Source organism: Gopherus flavomarginatus, chromosome 5 (assembly GCF_025201925.1).
Source record: "Gopherus flavomarginatus isolate rGopFla2 chromosome 5, rGopFla2.mat.asm, whole genome shotgun sequence".
Taxonomy (NCBI): domain Eukaryota; kingdom Metazoa; phylum Chordata; order Testudines; family Testudinidae; genus Gopherus; species Gopherus flavomarginatus.
In genome coordinates, this window is record NC_066621.1 from 35,302,185 (window position 1) to 35,321,119 (window position 18,935).

Consider the following 18,935-nt stretch of genomic DNA (forward strand, 5'->3'; position numbering starts at 1 on the left):
ATTCACATCAAATAGTGACTTTAAAAGAAGTAGTAACTATAAATATCTAAGATCCAGACTAACGTGGCTACCCCTCTGATATAAATATCTATATCATTACATAACATACACATTGCCCCACAGAGTATTAAATATAGTCTTTAGAAAATTTAAATAATCCCAGAAGGACACAAAGACACAGCAGTGAACAAGGAAAATGCAATGGCTATAACAGAAGGTAACAAGTGTGGAATCCCCTCCTCACCTGCAAGGGGCCACAGTGTGAAACAGCCAGTCCTCCCTAACAAGCCTCGATGGATATGGGGATGGGCAGAGAGAGGAGGTGGCCCCAGGGGCCTGGTTGTCTATATCCCTGGCAGGAAATCTCACCCCTGGCACCCTGCTGGCAGCCCTCCTTGTCTATGTTATTTACAGCTGAAGGATCCTGACCGGGGTGGGAGGGGGAGAAGGAGGAATTTAGCAAGTGATCTGCAATATCCTTTCCATCTCTGATTTCTTTGATGCTGTGATCTGAGGAAATCTCCATCCCCACAACTGGCTCTACCTGGCTGGGTGTGTGGGGACTTAATTGGCTGTCTCCATTGGGTCTCCCGTGGGAGGTCTCTCCATCCTCTCTGGGATCTACTTTAGCTTGAAAGACCCTCTGGAGTGTGACCCCAACAAAGCCTCTGAATCACTGCTTCCAGTCGCTCCTTACTATGAAGTAAATAACTGGGTTGGCGCTACCATTTACAGAGATCAGCATGCAAGATATGTCAGTCTGGTGATAAGAACTGATAAACTGAAGAGGTATTGGACACTGTTAGAAACACACAAGATGAGGAAGAAGAGGATATGAGTGGAATACCCTATACTGTTTTCATGGTGACATCAACTTGAAGAACAGTCTCAGATTGGACAGAAGAACCATAAGGGGAATGAAAATCAGGAAATTCAGGCCAGATATGGGTATGAGTGTCATCAGACAGTTTTTCAGTTCCATACAAAACAGAAAAAAGATACCAATCCTCTTAGCTGGCAGAAGAGAGCCCACAGTAGAGCACAGAAAATGACAGGTAAGTGTTTTGCGTGGTAGCATTGGTACCAGCTGTTGATAAGAAAGGACAGACACCTCTCAGTGCTGATGGCTGTCAGGAGGTACAAGCTGGTGCTGTATGTGACCAAAGGCAGCAGGGAAAATGTCCTCATTAAGTAGAAAAAAATCATGAACTACAACAATAGAAATATTCAACAATATTAATTATGGAAAAACAAGCAGTGGTAGCAAGACTGAGGATGTAGATGGTGAAGGGGTTTCTCTTAATGCAGAAGCCAAGGAACCAGAGGATGATCCTGTTCCTCACCAGCCCAAGGAAGCAGATGAGCAGAGTGATACCATCAATGATCACTGCAGGTAAATCATATATTTGGCATACAGTCCTATTTTTTGGACCCCAGAATACAAGCTAGGCTATGCAGGAGATAGGGACACTCCACTGAGATCAGTCATTATGAAACCTCTGCTCTGTGATACTTGGTCTTTCCCCACATAGCCTCATTCAGTCAAATGGATGAACCACTTCCAGGGTAGCAGAGTTCAACAAACTGTCAGTCTTTTTTCAGAATCTTCGGCCCCATCTCTGGGCGTTTAAGTCCCACCTCACTTGGACTTCCCAAGAGAGCCTTGTCCACGTCTCAGGGCTGAGGCCACTTTCCCAGGGATTGGTGCGGGGGACCCAAGCCCATCTACTACTCCAGGTCCCACCCAGGGATCCTATAAACAGCAGCCACATACTGCTGCCTCCAGTTCGTTGCTGCTGTTCCCTGGGCCTTACCTGACATAGGCCCTTTCTTTTCTCCCTACCCTCAGGGCCGAAGTTCTCAGATCCTCCTCGCTGAATGCCAGTGCCACCCAAACCTCCGTCCTCTGGTTCGGCCTTGAGCTCCTGTGACCAGGAAGGAGCACTTCTCCAGCCTTGCTCCTCTGGTCCCCATGGGAACTGACCTGCTCAGGATCTGCAGCTCTTTTTATCTGATTGTGCTGGGTTCTGATTGGCTGCTTCAGTGCAACCTGTCTAGGCAGGCCTTGAGAACACACCTTTGCTGCTTCTTCCTGGGGTGGAACGGGCCAGGACCAACGGGCCTCATAGGGTGGGGTGAACCCTGTCACAGAAGGGTTCCTTATTTTTTTTAACTCTTTTAATTGTCTCCCCTACTCCTATTTTGGGAGTGTGTTTTTTGCAGACGTGCAAAGGAGTTTTTGTTTGTCTGGTGACTCCTAAGAAAGCCAGGTCCCCAGAGCACTGATCCCCATCAGAGTTAATGTCCTGCCATTATTCCATAAAGCAGCAGATCAGATACCTTACACACAATCACATCCTACACACTGTGTGTGGGTCCCTGCAGCACCTCCCACTCCCCCATGGGCTCCTGACAAATGGAGGCCTCATGGCTGGGAATGCCCTTCTTTAGAGACCCCTTTCCGAGGCCATGCTTTGCACCCCACTCTTGGGTTTGATCTCTCCCACTCCCAGCACCGCACTCCAGCCCCAGTGTCTGCCCAAACTGCAACAACACATCCTTGTTCCAGCAGTTGGGCATAGTCACAGACAAGGCCTTTCGACTCAGGTCACTCATCATGAACCCATCACTGTGGGATGCTGGTCTTTCCTGTTCTCCTCTTCTCACACACACCTGTCAGCAGAGAGCAGACAGAAGGTATTAGTGACTTGGACATTCCCAGCACTGTGTTTCACTGATTGTTCCAGCCAGATCCCAGTGAGTGGGAGTGAGAAATATCCAGAGAGATAATGGCCATGAGGGATACTAGAGACAGAGAGAGACACAGAAGATGACTGATATGTACAGACCAGCCTGGAGAGAGAAAGACTGACAGAGTTAGGGAGACAGAGAGCAATGAAGAGAGGAATAAAAAGGGAGAAAGAGAACATGGGAGGGGCTGTCAGCCATGTATGTGCAGAGAATGGCAGGAGTAAGAAATGTTGGGTAAGAATTGAAGAGTGGGACTGAGAGAGACAGAGAGAAAAAGAGACAGAGAAAACAGTTATGTATCATTAATGATGGCAAAGAGCAGGCCCTACCTTCCTTCCTTCCCTCCTTCCAACATCCAGGGGCCTGAATCAAGTATTTACAGGAGCTGGGCTGCACACTCCATTGGCTCCTGACAAATGGAGGCCTCATGGCTGGGAATGCCCTTCTTTACAGACCCCTTTCTGAGGCCATGCTTTGCACCCCACTCTAGGGTTTGCTCTCTCCCACTCCCAGCATCTCACTCCAGTGCCAACGTCTGCTCAGATTGCAACAACATATCCTTGTTCCTTCTGTCACTTTAAGTGCCTGCTCCAAATCCAATTACATTGAATGAAAAGACTTTTGTGGATTTCCATGGGTTTTGGATCAGGACCTTACTGTACGCCTCCATCCATCCATCCCTATCATCTGTGGCTGTCCCTGAATCAGCCAATTTGTTCTTGTTAGCTGAGCAGCTTCACGTGTGTGACCTTAGTTACCTGTCACCCTGACCCAGTTGAATGGAGCAGCAGAAAGCGTCTGGAAATGTGGGGGAAGGGTTTTGAAAATCCCAACCTATCAAGCAACCATTGACCACCTATCATCTGAGTAGTAATAAGCTTGATAGCATTCATCATCATACAAATTTTGACAGGTTTCCATGCCCCTTTTAGGGCTTATGTCCCGCCTTCCCATGCCCCATTTCCGTTGGCGCAAAAGTGTGGTGCCGTCGGCCATTTTGAAAAAACGTGTGCGTGTATGTGTTTGACTAGGGGAAGCGTTGTGTATGTTGGTAGTTGGTGACATGAAGAGGAAAAGGTTGAAAGAAGAATGTAAAGAGAAAAAAAGAGAGAGTTTGAGTAAGGTTTAGAGGAAAAAAGGAAATCTGAAAGAAGAGAGGTAAGTTATTGAAGAAAAGAGGCTGGTGAAGGCAAGTTATGAAAGAATAGAAAGATTTTTGTTTTTGAAGGGTTAGTTAGTTTGAAAGAAGACAGATTTTTAGTGAGTTTGAGTAAGGAGAGATGATGGTAAAAAATAGAAAATTTTGAGATAAATGTAAAAAATGAATTAAACATCAGGGTGGATTAAGAAAAAAGTTAAATAATATTGAAAGCTAGGTTTATAAAGGAAATTTACTAAGGCAAAACCTGTTCGGTAAGCACAAGATAAAAAAGCATTGAAACTATTCAATACCAGTGTAGATTAAAAAAAAAAAGAGCCCCCTCTGCAAAGGGCAAAGATAGACAGCACATGGTGGAATCAAAAAGAGAGAGAGAGAGAAAATGACATTGGCGCCAAAGTGTGGCTTTGACGGCCATTTTGAAAAAATGTGTGTGTATATGTGTTTGACTAGGGGAAGTGTTGTGTATGTTTGTGCTTGGGTACATGGAGAGAAAAAGGTTGAAAAAGAGTGTGAGAGTGTTAAGAGGAAAAAAGAAAGTTTGAGTAAGGTTTAGAGGAAAAAAAGGAAATTTGAAAGAAGAGATGTAAGTTAGTGAAGAAAAGAGGCTGGTTATGAAAGAATAGAAAGATAGAACTTTAAAAAAGGAAATATTTGTTTTTGAAGGGCTAGTTTAAGAAAAAAGTTAAATAATATTGAAAACTAGGTTGAAAAAGGAAAAAGCAAAACCTGTTTTGGAGGCACAGGGTAAAAAGGGTGAATAAAAAGGCATTGAAACTATTGAATACCAATATAGGTTAAGAAAAAAGCATTAAAAACATTAAAAACTAGATTTAAAAGGGGAATTTACTAAAGCAAAACCTGTTAGTAAGCACATGGCCAAAAACTATAAAGGTATACTATGAAAAAGCATTTAAAATGATTAAAAACTAGGTTTAAAAAGAGAATTTACAAAGGCAGAACTTGTTTGGTAAGCACAGGGTAAAAAAGTGAATAAAAAGCATTGAAACTATTCAATATCAGTGTAGATTAGGAAAAAAGAGAGGTTAAAAGAAAGAACAGGACAAGAAAAAAGAGCAAAGATAGAGAGCACATGGTGGAATCAGAATGAGAGAGAGAGAAGCAGGCAGAGTCTGTTTAGTAAGCACAGTGTAAAAAAGTAAACAGAAAAGCATTCAGAATCAGGATGGGTTAAAAGAAAGAACAAGACAAGAAAAGGGAAAAGAGAACCCCTTTGCAAAGGGCAAAGATATACAGCACATGGCTGACTCAGAGAGAGAGAATTCTCACCTTTTACGTCTTTCCGTAGAATGAGGTAACTTTTCTGGTTCAGATCCTCTCAGACTTGTTATCGCCACCTTTGGATCGGCCCAGTTAGAGGTTGTTTTACAGCAGCATCATAGAATTCATTTTCCTGAACCAATCCTAGAGTCCCAAGATTTTAAACAAGAGCCAACTCCCTCCTCCCCCCCTTCCTTTTAACTGTTTTATTCTTATCTAAAGAAACAGACCCCCTCGCATTTTTCTGCCATGTAGCCCTTTTACAGGGTTTTTTTTTATAAAAGTTAAATCCATAAGCTTTTAGTAACACTATTTTTTAAAGTTTTTCCCCTATGTTTTAAACTAACAGGGTTTTTTTTTTTAGTAAAGACAATGTGAAGCTGCAGCAAAGCTCCTGTTAGCAAAGCAGCCTCTGTGAATCAGTGGATCACAGAGAAGGAGTTTGCTTTTTTACCTGCTTTTTAACAAACACAGGCTAAAGTTACATTAAGTTTTGCAAAGGGATAATGGCTTAAAAGACAAACCTGAAACACATCCCTTTTATATTTGTTTTGTAATAAAAAAGAGCAGGCAGAAGCACCCCAGGTTTTTAGTAACAGACAGTTTATAAACCCCTTATTTTGTAAACCACTGAATTAGAGAGAAGAAGAAGATTGCTTCTTTTCCCACTTTTTAACAAATAGAAGTGAACATATTGTAAAGGTATAAACACTTGAAAAGACATGTCTAAATGAAGACAATTTTTTTTATTTAACCCCCTTGGCCTAAGTGTTTCAATGAAAAAGAACAGGCAGAGGGATTTTTATAAAAGTTAAAACCATAAGCTTTTAGTAACAAACAATTTTTAAAAGTTTTCCCCTAGGTTTTAAAATAACAGAGGTTATTTTTTAGTAAAAACAATGTGAAACTGCAGCAAAGCGCCTGTTAGCAAAGCAGCCTCTGTGAATCAGTGGATCACAGAGAAGGAGTTTGCTTTTTTACCTGCTTTTTAACAAACACAGGCTAAAGTTACATTAACTTTTGCAAAGGGATTATGGCTTAAAAGACAAATCTGAAACACATCCCTTTTATACTTGTTTTGTAATAAAAAAGAGCAGGCAGAAGCATCCTAGGCTTAAAACCCCAGGTTTTTAGTAACAGACAGTTTATATTCCCCTTATTTTGTAAGCCAGTGGATTAGAGAGAAGAAGACGATTGCTTCTTTCCCCACTTTTTAACAAATAGAGGTGAAAAGCTTGTAAAGGAATAAAACACTTGAAAAGACAAGCCTACCTGAAGACCCACAACCTTTATTTAGTCCCTTAGGCATAGGTGTTTCAATAACATGTAAGTCCGCAGAAACAACCCAGGCTTAAAAACACAGAAAGCCTGTTTATGAAAGTTTTTCCCTAGGTTTTAGGTTAGCACTGATTATTTTTTTTTAGTAAGGACAGCAGGCTTTTGCCGCAAAGCAGCTGTCAGCAAAAATAGCGTCTGTGAGTCAGTGGATCACAGATAAGGAGTTTGCTTCTTTACCTGCTTTTTAACAAACATATGTTAAAGTTACATTAAGTTTTGCAAAGAGATAATGACTTGAAAAGACAAACCTAAGACACATCCCTTTTGTATGTGTTGTAATAAAAAAGAACAGGCAGAAGCACCCCAGGTTTTTAGTAACAGACAGTTTATAAACCCCTTATTTTGTAAACCACTGAATTAGAGAGAAGAAGAAGAATGCTTCTTTCCCCACTTTTTAACAACTAGAAGTGAAAGCCTTGTAAAGGTATAAACACTTGAAAAGACATGTCTAAATGAAGACACATTTTTTTATTTAACCCCCTTGGCATAAGTGTTTCAATGAAAAAGAGCGGGCAGAGGGATTTTTGTAAAAGTTAAAATCATAAGCTTTTAGTAACAAACAATTTTTAAAAGTTTTCCCCAGGTTTTAAAATAACAGAGGTTATTTTTTAGTAAAAACAATGTGAAACTGCAGCAAAGCAGCCTCTGTGAGTTAGTGGATCAGAGATAGGAAGGCTGCTTCTTTCCCAAACTTTTTAACAAACACAAGTTAAAATTACATTAAGTTTTGCAAAGGGATAATGACTCGAAAAGACAAACCTAGGAAACAACCCTTTTGTATGTGTTGTAATAAAAAAAGAGCAGGCAGAAGCATCCTAGGCTTAAAACCCCAGGTTTTTAGTAACAGACAGTTTATATTCCCCTTATTTTGTAAACCACTGGATTGGAGAGAAGAAGATTGCTTCTTTCCCCGCTTTTTAACAAAGAGAGGTAACAGACATGCTGAAATGAAGGCACAGTCCTTTGGTATAGGTGTTTTAATAAAAAAAGAGCATGCACAAACAGTCTAGGGTTATAAAAGTAATGTATAATGACAAAAAAAAGTTTTTTTCCCTAGGTTTTAGACTAGCACTGCTTATTTTTTAGTAAAAACTTGAAGCTGCAGCAGAGCTCTGTTCTGCTCTTATCTAAACAACCAGGACCCTGTAACAAAAGCTGAACAACACATACTATAAACCATTTTAAAATGTGTTTTTTGAAGTAATGTCTAACCCCCCCTCTTTTTAACGTATTAAATAAACACATGAAATAACAAACCTACCTGAAGACACATTTCTTTATTTGTAGGGGTGTTTCAATTAAAAAAAAGAGCATGCAGAAGCATCCCAGACCTAAACCCACAAAACCCTTACTAAGAAAAAGTCCCCCCACCCCAAGGTTTTTAGTGTGAACCACTTGAAACAGCCTTTTGAAGGTAGTGGATTAGAAGAGAAGACCCCTTTGAAAAACAGGCTACCTGAAAACACTTTTTTGTTTTTTGTTTTTTTGTATTTAGCCCCCTTGGCATAAGTATTTCATTAAAATGTAAAAGAGCAGGCAGAAGCACCCCAGATTTAAAACCCCAGATTTTTAGTAACAGACAGTTTATATTACTCCTTATTTTGTTAACCATTGGATCAGAGAGAAGAAGATTGCTTCTTTACCTGCTTTTTAACAAAGAGAGGTGAAAGGCTTGGAAAGGAATAAACAGTTGAAAAGACAAGCCTGCCTGAAGACCCATAACCTTCATTTAGCCCCTTAGGCCTAGGTGTTTCAATAACATGCAAGTCCGCAGAAACAACCCAGGCTTAAAAATACAGAAAGTTTTTCCCTAGGTTTAGGCTAGCACTGGTCATTTTTTAGTAAAGGACAGCAGGCTTTTGCAGCAGAGCAGCTGTCAGCAAAAACAGCCTCTGTAAACCAGTAGATCAGAGATAAGAAGGCTGCTTCTTTGCCTGTTTTTTAACACATACAAGTGGAAGTTATATTAAGTTTTGTAGAGGAATAAACACTTTAAAAGACAAGCCTATATAAAGACAGAGCCCTTTATTTAACATTTTTACATGTGTGTTTTAATTAAAAAGAGGGCTTGCAGAAAACACGCCAGAGTGAAAACCACAGAACCTTAGTAACAGCTAGTTTATATCCCCCTTATTTTGTAATCCAGTGGATCAGAGAGAAGTTTGTTTTCCTTCCCATATATTTGAAGCATTATGTTTTTGTAACGTTTATTATGAAAAAGGCAGTATTGCCTGAGCTGTAACAAAACAAGGCCCCTCTTAGAGTTATTTTGTAGAAGTTTAGTGAACTAAAAGGCTTAAGATACTAAAACAACAACTGAGTAAGAATATGAAAACTGGCAATTGAGGGGAGTTTACATATGTTTTAATTGGAAAAATAAACAACAACCCAAGATTGCTTTTTAAAGTTTTACCAGAGATATGGAGCCTTCCTCACCCCAGCTCTACACACACACACACACACTTTTCTCCTCCCCCTGCCACCCTTCCCCTTTTTTCTTCTTTTTTTTAACTGTTTTTTAAAATCTAAACCAAGGACAAACATTTTTTTAAAAAAGCCAGGGCCACAGAGATAAGGCCATGCGGGTAAGAAAGCTGTCCTGAGTTTTAGGGGGCATGTTGATAACTCTTTTAGTGAAACAGTTTTGTAGGCAGCCTGTCTGTGTAAGTTGTTATGCTTTAGCATGGGCAAAAGTTTATTGTTTGAAAGCACTTTTCCACTTTATGAGGTATTATCTCCCCCCACCTTACGGCCTATCAGAAATATTAAAAACAACAAGCTAAAAGATACATTGCAGCAAGGACTGCAAAACAATAATTACAATATTGTTGATTATTACCTTGTCTAAGGCCCTAAAGAATATATTTTGTTTTGTTTTTATAAAACACTTTTATGCAAACTGTAACACTAGGTGATGTACAGCATTAAATAATATGAAACAGTAGACGAGAGACCTGAGACATTGTTGAAATCACGGGGGCTATGATTAAGTCCTAATGCAGAGGGCCTTGGGGTGGAAAATGAAAAGGTACAGCTGAAGCGGAAGATGGTATGATTCAAGAGGGGTTTTTGGGGCTGCTTTGCAACAGTCCATAGGGAGCCTATAACCCTCATGAACAAACACCAGGGCTGGGTGAGGTGGTTGGGCCTTTGTTAGAGGAACAGGCCATTCACATACCTTTTGTTGTTGTTCCTTTTGACAAACCCCACATCCCTGAAACTCCATAAAAACATGCTTTACACAGTTATTTTTAACTGACATTTTATTTTACAACTCGGCCTGTTTTGTTCCCAAAACACGCTCTAACTGTTAGTGTTTTTTCTGAGCAAGATTTTGTAATTTGCTGAATGAAGAATATGTTCAACATTTTGCATTAAACATTTATCTGTCAGTTTGATGATTTCATCTAAAACCCTATTGGGGTTCTCGGCCTCTGTCACTTTGTCCATCAATTCTGCCCCTACAGCTAAATGTTCCTGAGTTAAACAGAGGCACTGCAGTGCGTATCCCAGCGTGATGATGATATTTAACACACTTTCCATACACAAACTACCGCTAATTTCTTTAATTGTACAATTCACATCATCTAAAGACCAGTACACGCAGGCATGATGCCTCTTACCGGGGGCATCTATGGCGCACCCAGGACAATCTTCATTTTGTTTTTCTCTCAGGCAGTGCTTGATGATTCCGTGCACAGCCACTCGCATAATTGCATGCATCGCTGTTTTACGGTTATGAACTCGCACTGGCTTAATACCGAATTTCTCCCTCAACTTTAGATAGTACAGGCCTATAGAGTAAGCGTCCCCCGCTGTTTCGGCATTCTGTGAAGCATCTGCTTTTGTGTCTGGGCAAAAACAGATAAGGCCCAAACCACTCGGTCCTTTGGAGCTGTCAGTGTTCAAAACCTCCAAGTCCTCTGAAGAACCATCGCTCAGCTGCTGAAAAATTGACAGTATGAAATGCGTGTAAGGCATCTTTGTACTTTTTCATAACATGATTTTAAAACCTTTTACACCGTGTATCAAGAGATCCTGTCCGCGGGGCAGCTTTTAAAAACAACAAACAACAACCTCCAGACAAGACACAGTGAAGATGTCAATTTAAATCTCGGCAGCACCCAGCCTAGGACACCCTGTTCTCGGGATGGAGATTTCCCTAGTTTACATCATCAAAGTTTAAATAGAATCATCAGACCCGTTTAAATAGAAGCTCCTCCTTACAATGACAGCCCTAAACTATTGGCTAAAAGTATCATCCGCCATCCCTCCCTAAGTATGGAGGAGCTTCTATTTAAACGGATCTGATGATTAAAGATGGCTGCACTTCGAAGGCCCTGGCCAACACCGGCTGTCAAGTTTCTTATGAAGAGACGTTATATGGTTGCTGCTATGGGCCCTGAAGAAACAAACACACCATTGTGGCAAACAGTGTTTGAGACGGGTCATGGGAGCGGAGAGACAGGGATAGCTAATGTTGCCTGTACCTGCAGAAACAACGTTGTGGAGAAACACGAGACCAGACCACTGGGCCATGATTTGTTTGAGACTCCTGCCCCTTTCTAGGAGAACCCCAACGAATCAAACAAAGGTCTGTACAGAGACAAGGCACAGCTATGTTGTATATGAGAACGTTCAAAGGGGTGGTTTGGCAGGAACCGATGCTCAGTTGCTAGAGCCTTTTGGATCAAGCCTGCCCAGAGACATATTTCAGTTGTTGTTGTGGAAGACACGAGCCACCACAAGAGAAATTATTAGTCAGTAGCATATCAGAAACAAATTTAATGAACCCATTATGGACCTGTTCCTGCTTTCATTCAAGCCAACAGGACTTCCCCCACTGATACCAAAGGAAGGAGGATTGGGTCCCATGTGACCCACTGGTATTCTTTACAACCTCACAGAAACCTGGGGATCAACTCAAGGAAGGATCCTGCTCTGGGTCGGGGAGGGGAAGAATTTAGCAAATGACCTACTGGGTCCTGTCCATCTCTAATTTCTTTGATGATGTGAACTAGGGAAATCTCCATCCCGAGAACAGGGTGTCCTAGGCTGGGTGCTGCCGAGATTTAAATTGACATCTTCACTGTGTCTTGTCTGGAGGTTTCTCCACGCTCTTTCAAATCTGTCTTTTCTTCAGAGATGCTCTAGAGTGTGACCTGGAGGCAGCCTCTGAATCGGTGCTGCCTGTAGCTCCCAACTAGGAAGTAAATAACTGGGTTGATGCTGCTGTTATAGAAGCCAGCAGGTAAGATAGCTCATTAGCGTGACTATCATAAACAAGGTCGAGGATGTATTTTACACTGAGAGGAACAGCAAAGATGAGGAAGAAGAGGACAGTGAGCAGGATAACAGTGTAGAGCTTTTCTTGCTGACGTCGCTGTGAGCTACTTTGGAGATTGATGAACAGGATCAGACTGGACACAGATCATGATGGGAGCAAAAATGAGGAAATTCAGGCCATACATGGGTAGGAACATAAGCCAACAATTTTCAGTTCCATCAACAAAACATAAAGAATACACTATTCCTGACAGCAGGCTGGAGAGAGCCCAAAGCAGGGCACAGACAATGGCAGACAAGTTCTTTGGGCGGCGGCATCGGTGCCAGACGGGAAAGAGGACAGACACACACCACTCAGTGCTGATGGCTGTCAGGAGATAAAGGTTGGTGCTTTATGCAAGCAAAGACAGCAAATGAAATGAGTTTATTAAGTTAAGTCCCACTAAAGGAAAACAAAATAAATGTCTGGCATTAAAGGTTATAAGGAAACCAGGCAAGCAGAGAAGGAAGCCAAAGTCAGCAGCAGCCAGGTTGAGGATGTAGACTGTGAAGATGTTCCTCTTAATGTGGAATTCAAGTTGATTACATCCTAAATACACTTTGAGTCTTAACAGATAAGAACAGCTTTCTATTATATGTATTCTGTGAGATTTAATCTTTGGCAAGTCATTTCCTTCTTGGTTAGGAGATCAGCAGCTGTAAGAGCAGGGAGGTAGAGCTGTGACACTATCTGAAGTTATAAACTGCTCATGAGATGCCCCAACATTGTCAACGCTGTGTTCCACTCTGCCCACTGTGAAGACATTTCTCTGGTGGGACTTGGCAGGGACTAGGTGTCAGATGCTGCACAGGAGCAGACAGGGAAATTCTTAGAATCTGGATTACAGATTATTCTTCAGAAAGAGTTCCCAAGAAGATACAATTGGGGTCCCATGTGTTAGTATCTTTTAGTAAATATTAACTCTTTTAGTCCTTTTCTTTTTGCATATTTGTTTATTTTGTATATTAACTATTATTTAGAATCTGTATGATATTAACAAAGAGTATGGTTGAATTCTAAGGCCTAGCGTGCTGGTCCTTAACCTACAAATAACCCTATTCAGGAATTCTATGCTTTAGGCTGTATCTAATAATCCTTGGCACCTCCATGTCAATAGAACTCCAGATATTCATGAAAACCATCCTCTTATATAGATATGAGGGAAGATTGTTATGGCAGATGTTTCCTGTTGGGGGAATCAACAGAGAAGAATGATGATCGAGGGGAAGAAGGACTAACTGAAATATATTATCTTGAAGAACACTTGGTCCTTTCAGCTGTAAATAATTATGCCTTCACACATCAATCAGGTAAACTAAGAATGTACGGATATTAAAGGAAATTCCATCAGAATGTAAGAAATGACATCTGAACATATGGTTCTGGGATAGTGATTCTGGCAAAGAGGGGTTTCTCTGTCTAAAACCCTTATATAATGACAGAAATTGTGGCATTTAGCTAGGAAATGAAACTGTTGCGCCCCACCAGTTCCAGTGAAGAAGAGACACAGAGCCAGCTTTTACCTCACATTAAGGCTGGTAATGTATCTGTTCTTTCTGTATTCTGTATAGTGCTGTACTAATGACTCATTCATAATCTTTAATTCCAGGTGAGTCTGTTATTCAACAAACTGGAATCATCATTAACTTCAGATATGCAACGCATGGGACTGAAGAAAAGTAAGGTGGATGGATTCTTTGCTCTTTGACATCATTAGTGATACTTGGGTGGTCTCTTTCTCTCCCCCTCTGCAGCTCTCACCCCTTGTCTCCTCCCTACAAGGCTGACAGCCCCTCTCAGTCTCTGTTTCTGCCTCCCTAACCCTCTCTCTCGCTTGGCCAGGCTGGTTTCCTCCCATACCCCTTTCTCCCTGTCTGTCTCTGTCTCCAGAATCCTCCCTGGCCATTCTCTCTCTCAATATTTCTCACTCCCACTCTTTGATATCTGGCTGTTCCAGGCCATGAGACTGGGGATGGGATGGAATAATTAAGGCTGGGGATAGCCACGTTACTGATTTCCCTCTGTCTGATCTCTGCTAACAGATGTGTGTGTGAGAGGAGGAGAAGGAAAGACCGAGTATCACAGAGCAGAGGTTTCATAATGACTGAGCTTAGCTGAGTGTCCCTGTCTCTTGCATAGCCCAGCTTGTATTCTGGGGATACAGAAAATAGTACTTAATGCCGAATATATGATTTACCTGCCGTGATCATTACTGATGTCACTCTTCTAATCTGCCTCTTTGGGGTAGTGAGGAACATGCTAATGAACACAGTAGGGTAACACCCTAAAACACCAGGAACCTTTCTCAGAGAAAATTATATAGACATCAGATATCTCTTTGGGGATGTGTAGAATATATGTCATGGCCCTGATACTCTGATGTTGGGAAATCTCAAGACACAAAAATCATAACCAAAGTGTCCCAAAAATATGTTATTTAGAAAAATTAAACAATTAAGAGGGTGCAAATTTTCATTGTAATGAACATAGTAAGGTAACATCCTAAAACAGCAGGAACCTTTCTCAGGCTATGTCTACACTACAGGATAAATTCGAATTAGCTTAAACCAATTTTATAAAACAGATATTATAAAGTCGATTGTGTGCATCCACACTAGGCACATTAATTCGGTGGTGTGCGTCCGTGGTCCGAGGCTAGCGTCGATTTCTGGAGCGGTGCACTGTGGGTAGCTACTGTAAAAGAATGAGGCCAATAATGTCGATTTGCGTCCACACTAACCCTAAATCAATATAGTAATATCGATTTTAGCGTTACTCCTCTCGTTTTGTAGGAGTACAGAAATCGATTTAAAGAGCCCTTTAAATCAATATAAAGAGCAGTGTAGTGTGGACGGGTGCAGCATTAAATTGATTTAACGCTGTTAAAATCGGTTTAACAGCGTAGTGTGGAACAGGCCTCAGAGAAGAGCAATTTTCTGTGATTCTATCCTGTGGGACTTAACTTTGTGCAAGCATTTCCTTTATGTGCAGGAGGCCAGAAGCAGCCAGAAAAGGGAAACACAGCCCTGTCTGATGTTATCAAACTGCCCAATGGTCATGAGATGCCCTGACACTGTGATCTCTGTGTGCCACCCTGCCAAATGTGGGGAAGACATTTCTATGACAGGACCAGGGAAGGGATTGAGTGTTGGATGCTGCACAGGGACTGGCAGGGAAATTCTTAGTGTTTTTATATTAAACTGTTACTCAGAGATCTTTCTCATGAAGATCCTATAGTGAGAACTGCAGTTAGTGACCGTGAGACAGAGATGCTGAAGCAGATCTGCCCCAGCCCAGCTCCTGTAAATACTTGGTTCAGGCCCCTGGATGTTGGAAGGAGGGAAGGAAGGAAGGTAGGGCCTGCTCTTTGTCATCATTAATGATACATAGCTGTTCTCTCTGTCTCTTTTTCTCTCTGTCTCTCTCAATCCCACTCTTCAATTCTCACCCAACATTTCTTACTCCGGCTGTTCTCTGCACATACATGGCTGACAGCCCCTCCCATGTTCTCTTTCTCCCTTTTTATTCCTCTCTTCATTGCTCTCTGTCTCCCTAACTCTGTCAGTCTTTCTCTCTCCAGGCTGGTCTGTATGTATCAGTCATCTTCCGTGTCTCTCTCTGTCCCTAGTATCCTCCATGGCCATTATCTCTCTGGATATTTCTCACTCCCACTCGCTGGGATCTGGCTGGAACATTCAGTGAAACACAGCCTGGGAATGTGCAAGTCACTGATACCTTCTGTGTGCTCTCTGCTAACAGGTGTGTGTGAGAGAAGGAGAACAGGAAAGACTAGCATCCCACAGTGGTGGGTTCATGATGAGTGAACTGAGTCGAAAGGTCTTGTCTGTGACTATGCCCAACTGCTGGAACAAGGATGTGTTGTTGCAGTTTGGGCAGACAGTGGGGCTGGAGTGTGGTGTTGGGAGTGGGAGTGAGCAAACCCGAGAGTGGGGTGCAAAGCATGGCCTTGGAAAGGGGTCTCTAAAGAAGGACATTCCCAGCCATGAGGCCTCCATTTGTCAGGAGCCCATGGGGGAGTGGGAGGTGCTGCACGGACCCACACACAGTGCGTAAGATGTGATTGTAAGGTATCTGATCTGCTGCTTTGTGGAATGGCAGGACATTAACTCTGATGGGGATCAGTGCTCTGGGGACCTGGCTTTCTTAGGAGTCACCAGATAAACAAAAACTCCTTTGCACATCTGCTAAACACGCACACCCAAAATAGCGGTAGGGGAGACAATTAAAAGAGTTAAAAAAAAGTAAGGAACCCTTCTGTGACAGGGTGTGTTGTCAGATGCTACCTGCGTGGTGCTCTGCTCTGTTCAATGTTGATATCAATCTGCTGCGTTTGTGTGTTTCCGCTGTGTGCTGCCCCAGCTGTGCGCAGATAGCTGACACAGCAGATCCTGAGAGAACCCCCAATGACCACAGACTCTAGTAAGGTATGAAGGCACGTCGGCCAGGTTTATTGTTGAAGAGAAACACAGTCTCTAGCTTCCGGTCAAACGAAGTCCAAGGCGCTGCTAAGGTGCTGCTAGCCAGTACATATGTGCTCCCTGGCAATGGACTCAGCTCAGTCAGTGGCGGGTCTTTCCACTGCCCCGTAGGCTGGCCAAAGACATCCACTCAGGGATGCATTCTTATACAGAGGTACAAACAAGTTACGCATCACTCCTGACGTATTGAGGTGCAACCCCTCTACTTAGCAAGATACAACCCCTCTACGTAGTAAGGTGCCGCCTGTCACCTTGTACATGTTGGTTCGAACAAAACAACTCTATCCATCCTATTACCCTTTTGGCCCTGTCACTGGGGTGGGTCAGCCTGTTCCTTGTTATCTGTTTGGAGTGTACAAGTATGCAAATGTTCTGATATCTGGTGTCCAGTACCTTTTAAGTATGTCTCTTTTTGCAGTATCAGCCCTTTCCTTGCCAGCTTCTGTGAGCAGGGCCTGCCTCTGGCTCACAGCTTAACTTTGCTTTATGTTAGCAAAGTCTTGACCATGACTTTAGTTCAGGCCTCAGGCCTCATACTGGGCCTTTGATAAGGGTTTACGTTTCAGGGCCTCATCTTACTAAAGTGTGCACCCTGCCCTTCGAGGCCCGTTGGTCCTAGCCCATCCCACTGCCAGAAGAAGCAGAAAAGGTGTGTCCTCAAGGACTGCCTAGACAGGTTGCACTGAAGCAGCTAATCAGAACCCAGCACAATCAGATAAAAAGGGCAGGTCAGTTCCCATGGGGCCAGAGGAGCAAGGGTGGAGGGGTGCTCATTCCTGGTAGGCCTTGAGCTCCGAACCAGAGGATGGGGGTTTGGGTGGCACTGGCATTCAGCGAGGAGGATCTGAGAACTTCGGCCCTGAGGGTAGGGAGAAAAGAAAGGGCCTATGTCAGGTAAGGCCCAGGGAACAGCAGCAACGAACTGGAGGCAGCAGTATGTGGCTGCTGTTTATAGGGTCTCTGGGTGGGACCTGGAGTAGTAGATGGGCCTGGGTCCCCCGCACCAATCCCTGGGAAAGTGGCCTCAGCCCTGAGACGTGGACAAGGCTCTCTTGGGAAGCCCAAGCGAGGTGGGACTTAAAGGGCCCAGAAATGGGGCCGAAGATTCTGAAAAAGACTGACAGTTTGTTGAACTCTGCTACCCTGGAAGTGGTTTATCCATTTGACTGAATGGGGCTATGTGGGGAAAGACCAAGTATCACAGAGCAGAGGTTTCATAATGACTGATCTCAGTGGAGTGTCCCTGTCTCCTGCATAGCCTAGCTTGTATTCTGGGGTCCAGAAAATAGGACTGTATGCCAAATATATGATTTACCTGCAGTGATCATTGATGGTATCACTCTGCTCATCTGCTTCCTTGGGCTGCTGAGGAACAGGATCGTCCTCTGATTCCTTGGCTTCTGCATTAAGAGAAACCTCTTCACCGTCTACATCCTCAGTCTGGCTACCACTGCTTGTTTTCCTCATAATTAATATTGTTGAATGTTTCTATTGTTGTAGTTCATGATTTTTTTCTACTTAATGAGGACATTTTCCCTGCTGCCTTTGGTCACATACAGCACCAGCTTGTACCTCCTGACAGCCATCAGCACTGAGAGGTGTCTTTCCTTTCTTAACAACAGCTGGTGCCAATGCTACCACCCAAAACATTTTCCTGTCATTGTCTGTGCCCTGCTGTGGGCTTTCTTCGGCCAGCTAAGAGGATTGGTGTCTTTTTTCTGCTTTGTATGGAATTGAAAAACTGTCTGATGACACTCATACCCGTGTCTGGCCTGAAGTGGGCTTCAGCCCACAAAAGCTTATGCTCAAATAAATTTGTTAGTCTCTAAGGTGCCACAATTACTTCTATTCTTTTTGCAGATACAGACTAACACGGCTGCTATTGTGAAATCTATTCCCCTTATGGTTCTTCTGTCCAATCTGACTCTGTTCTTCAAGCCGATGTCACCATGAAAACAGTACAGAGTATTTCGCTCATATCCTCTTCTTCCTCATCTTGTGTGTTTCTAACAGTGTCCAATACCTCCTCCAGATTATCGGTTCTTATCACCAGACTGACATATCTTGCATGCTGACCTCTGTAAATGGTAGCGCCAACCCAGTTATTTAATTCATAGTAAGGAGCTACTGGAAGCAGTGATTCAGGGGCTTTGTCGGGGTCACACTTCAGAGGGTCTTTCAAGTTAAGGTAGATCCCAGAGAGGATGGAGAAACCTCCCACGGGAGACCCAATGGAGACAGCCAATTAAGTCCCTGCACACCCAGCCTGGTAGAGCCAGTTGTGGGGATGGAGATTTCATAGATTCACAAATTCATAGACTCTAGGACTCGAAGGGACCTCGAGAGGTCATTCAGTCCAGTCCCCTGCCCTCATGGCAGGACCAAATACTGTCTAGACCATCTGTAGTGAGGCAGTGTGGCTCCCCACTGCCCCGGAGGAGGAAGAGCCCATCCAGAGGCCAGAGTGAGCGGAGCCACGGAGCTCTGAGCCCGCCCCTCAGAGGGTCAGGCGGTGACTCGGAACTATAAAGGCCGGCCCTCAGAGCTCAGTAGGAGCCCAGCCGCTGGAGAGAGCAGACGT

General features: G+C 43.0%; 1 protein-coding gene across 2 annotated transcripts in view; it reads left to right on the forward strand.

Moving 5' to 3' along the window:
• The window catches only part of KDM2A (lysine demethylase 2A), a 601,751-nt gene that overhangs the window by 422,738 nt on the left and 160,078 nt on the right, over positions 1–18,935 (forward strand). The gene's annotated exons all lie outside the window — the stretch shown is intronic.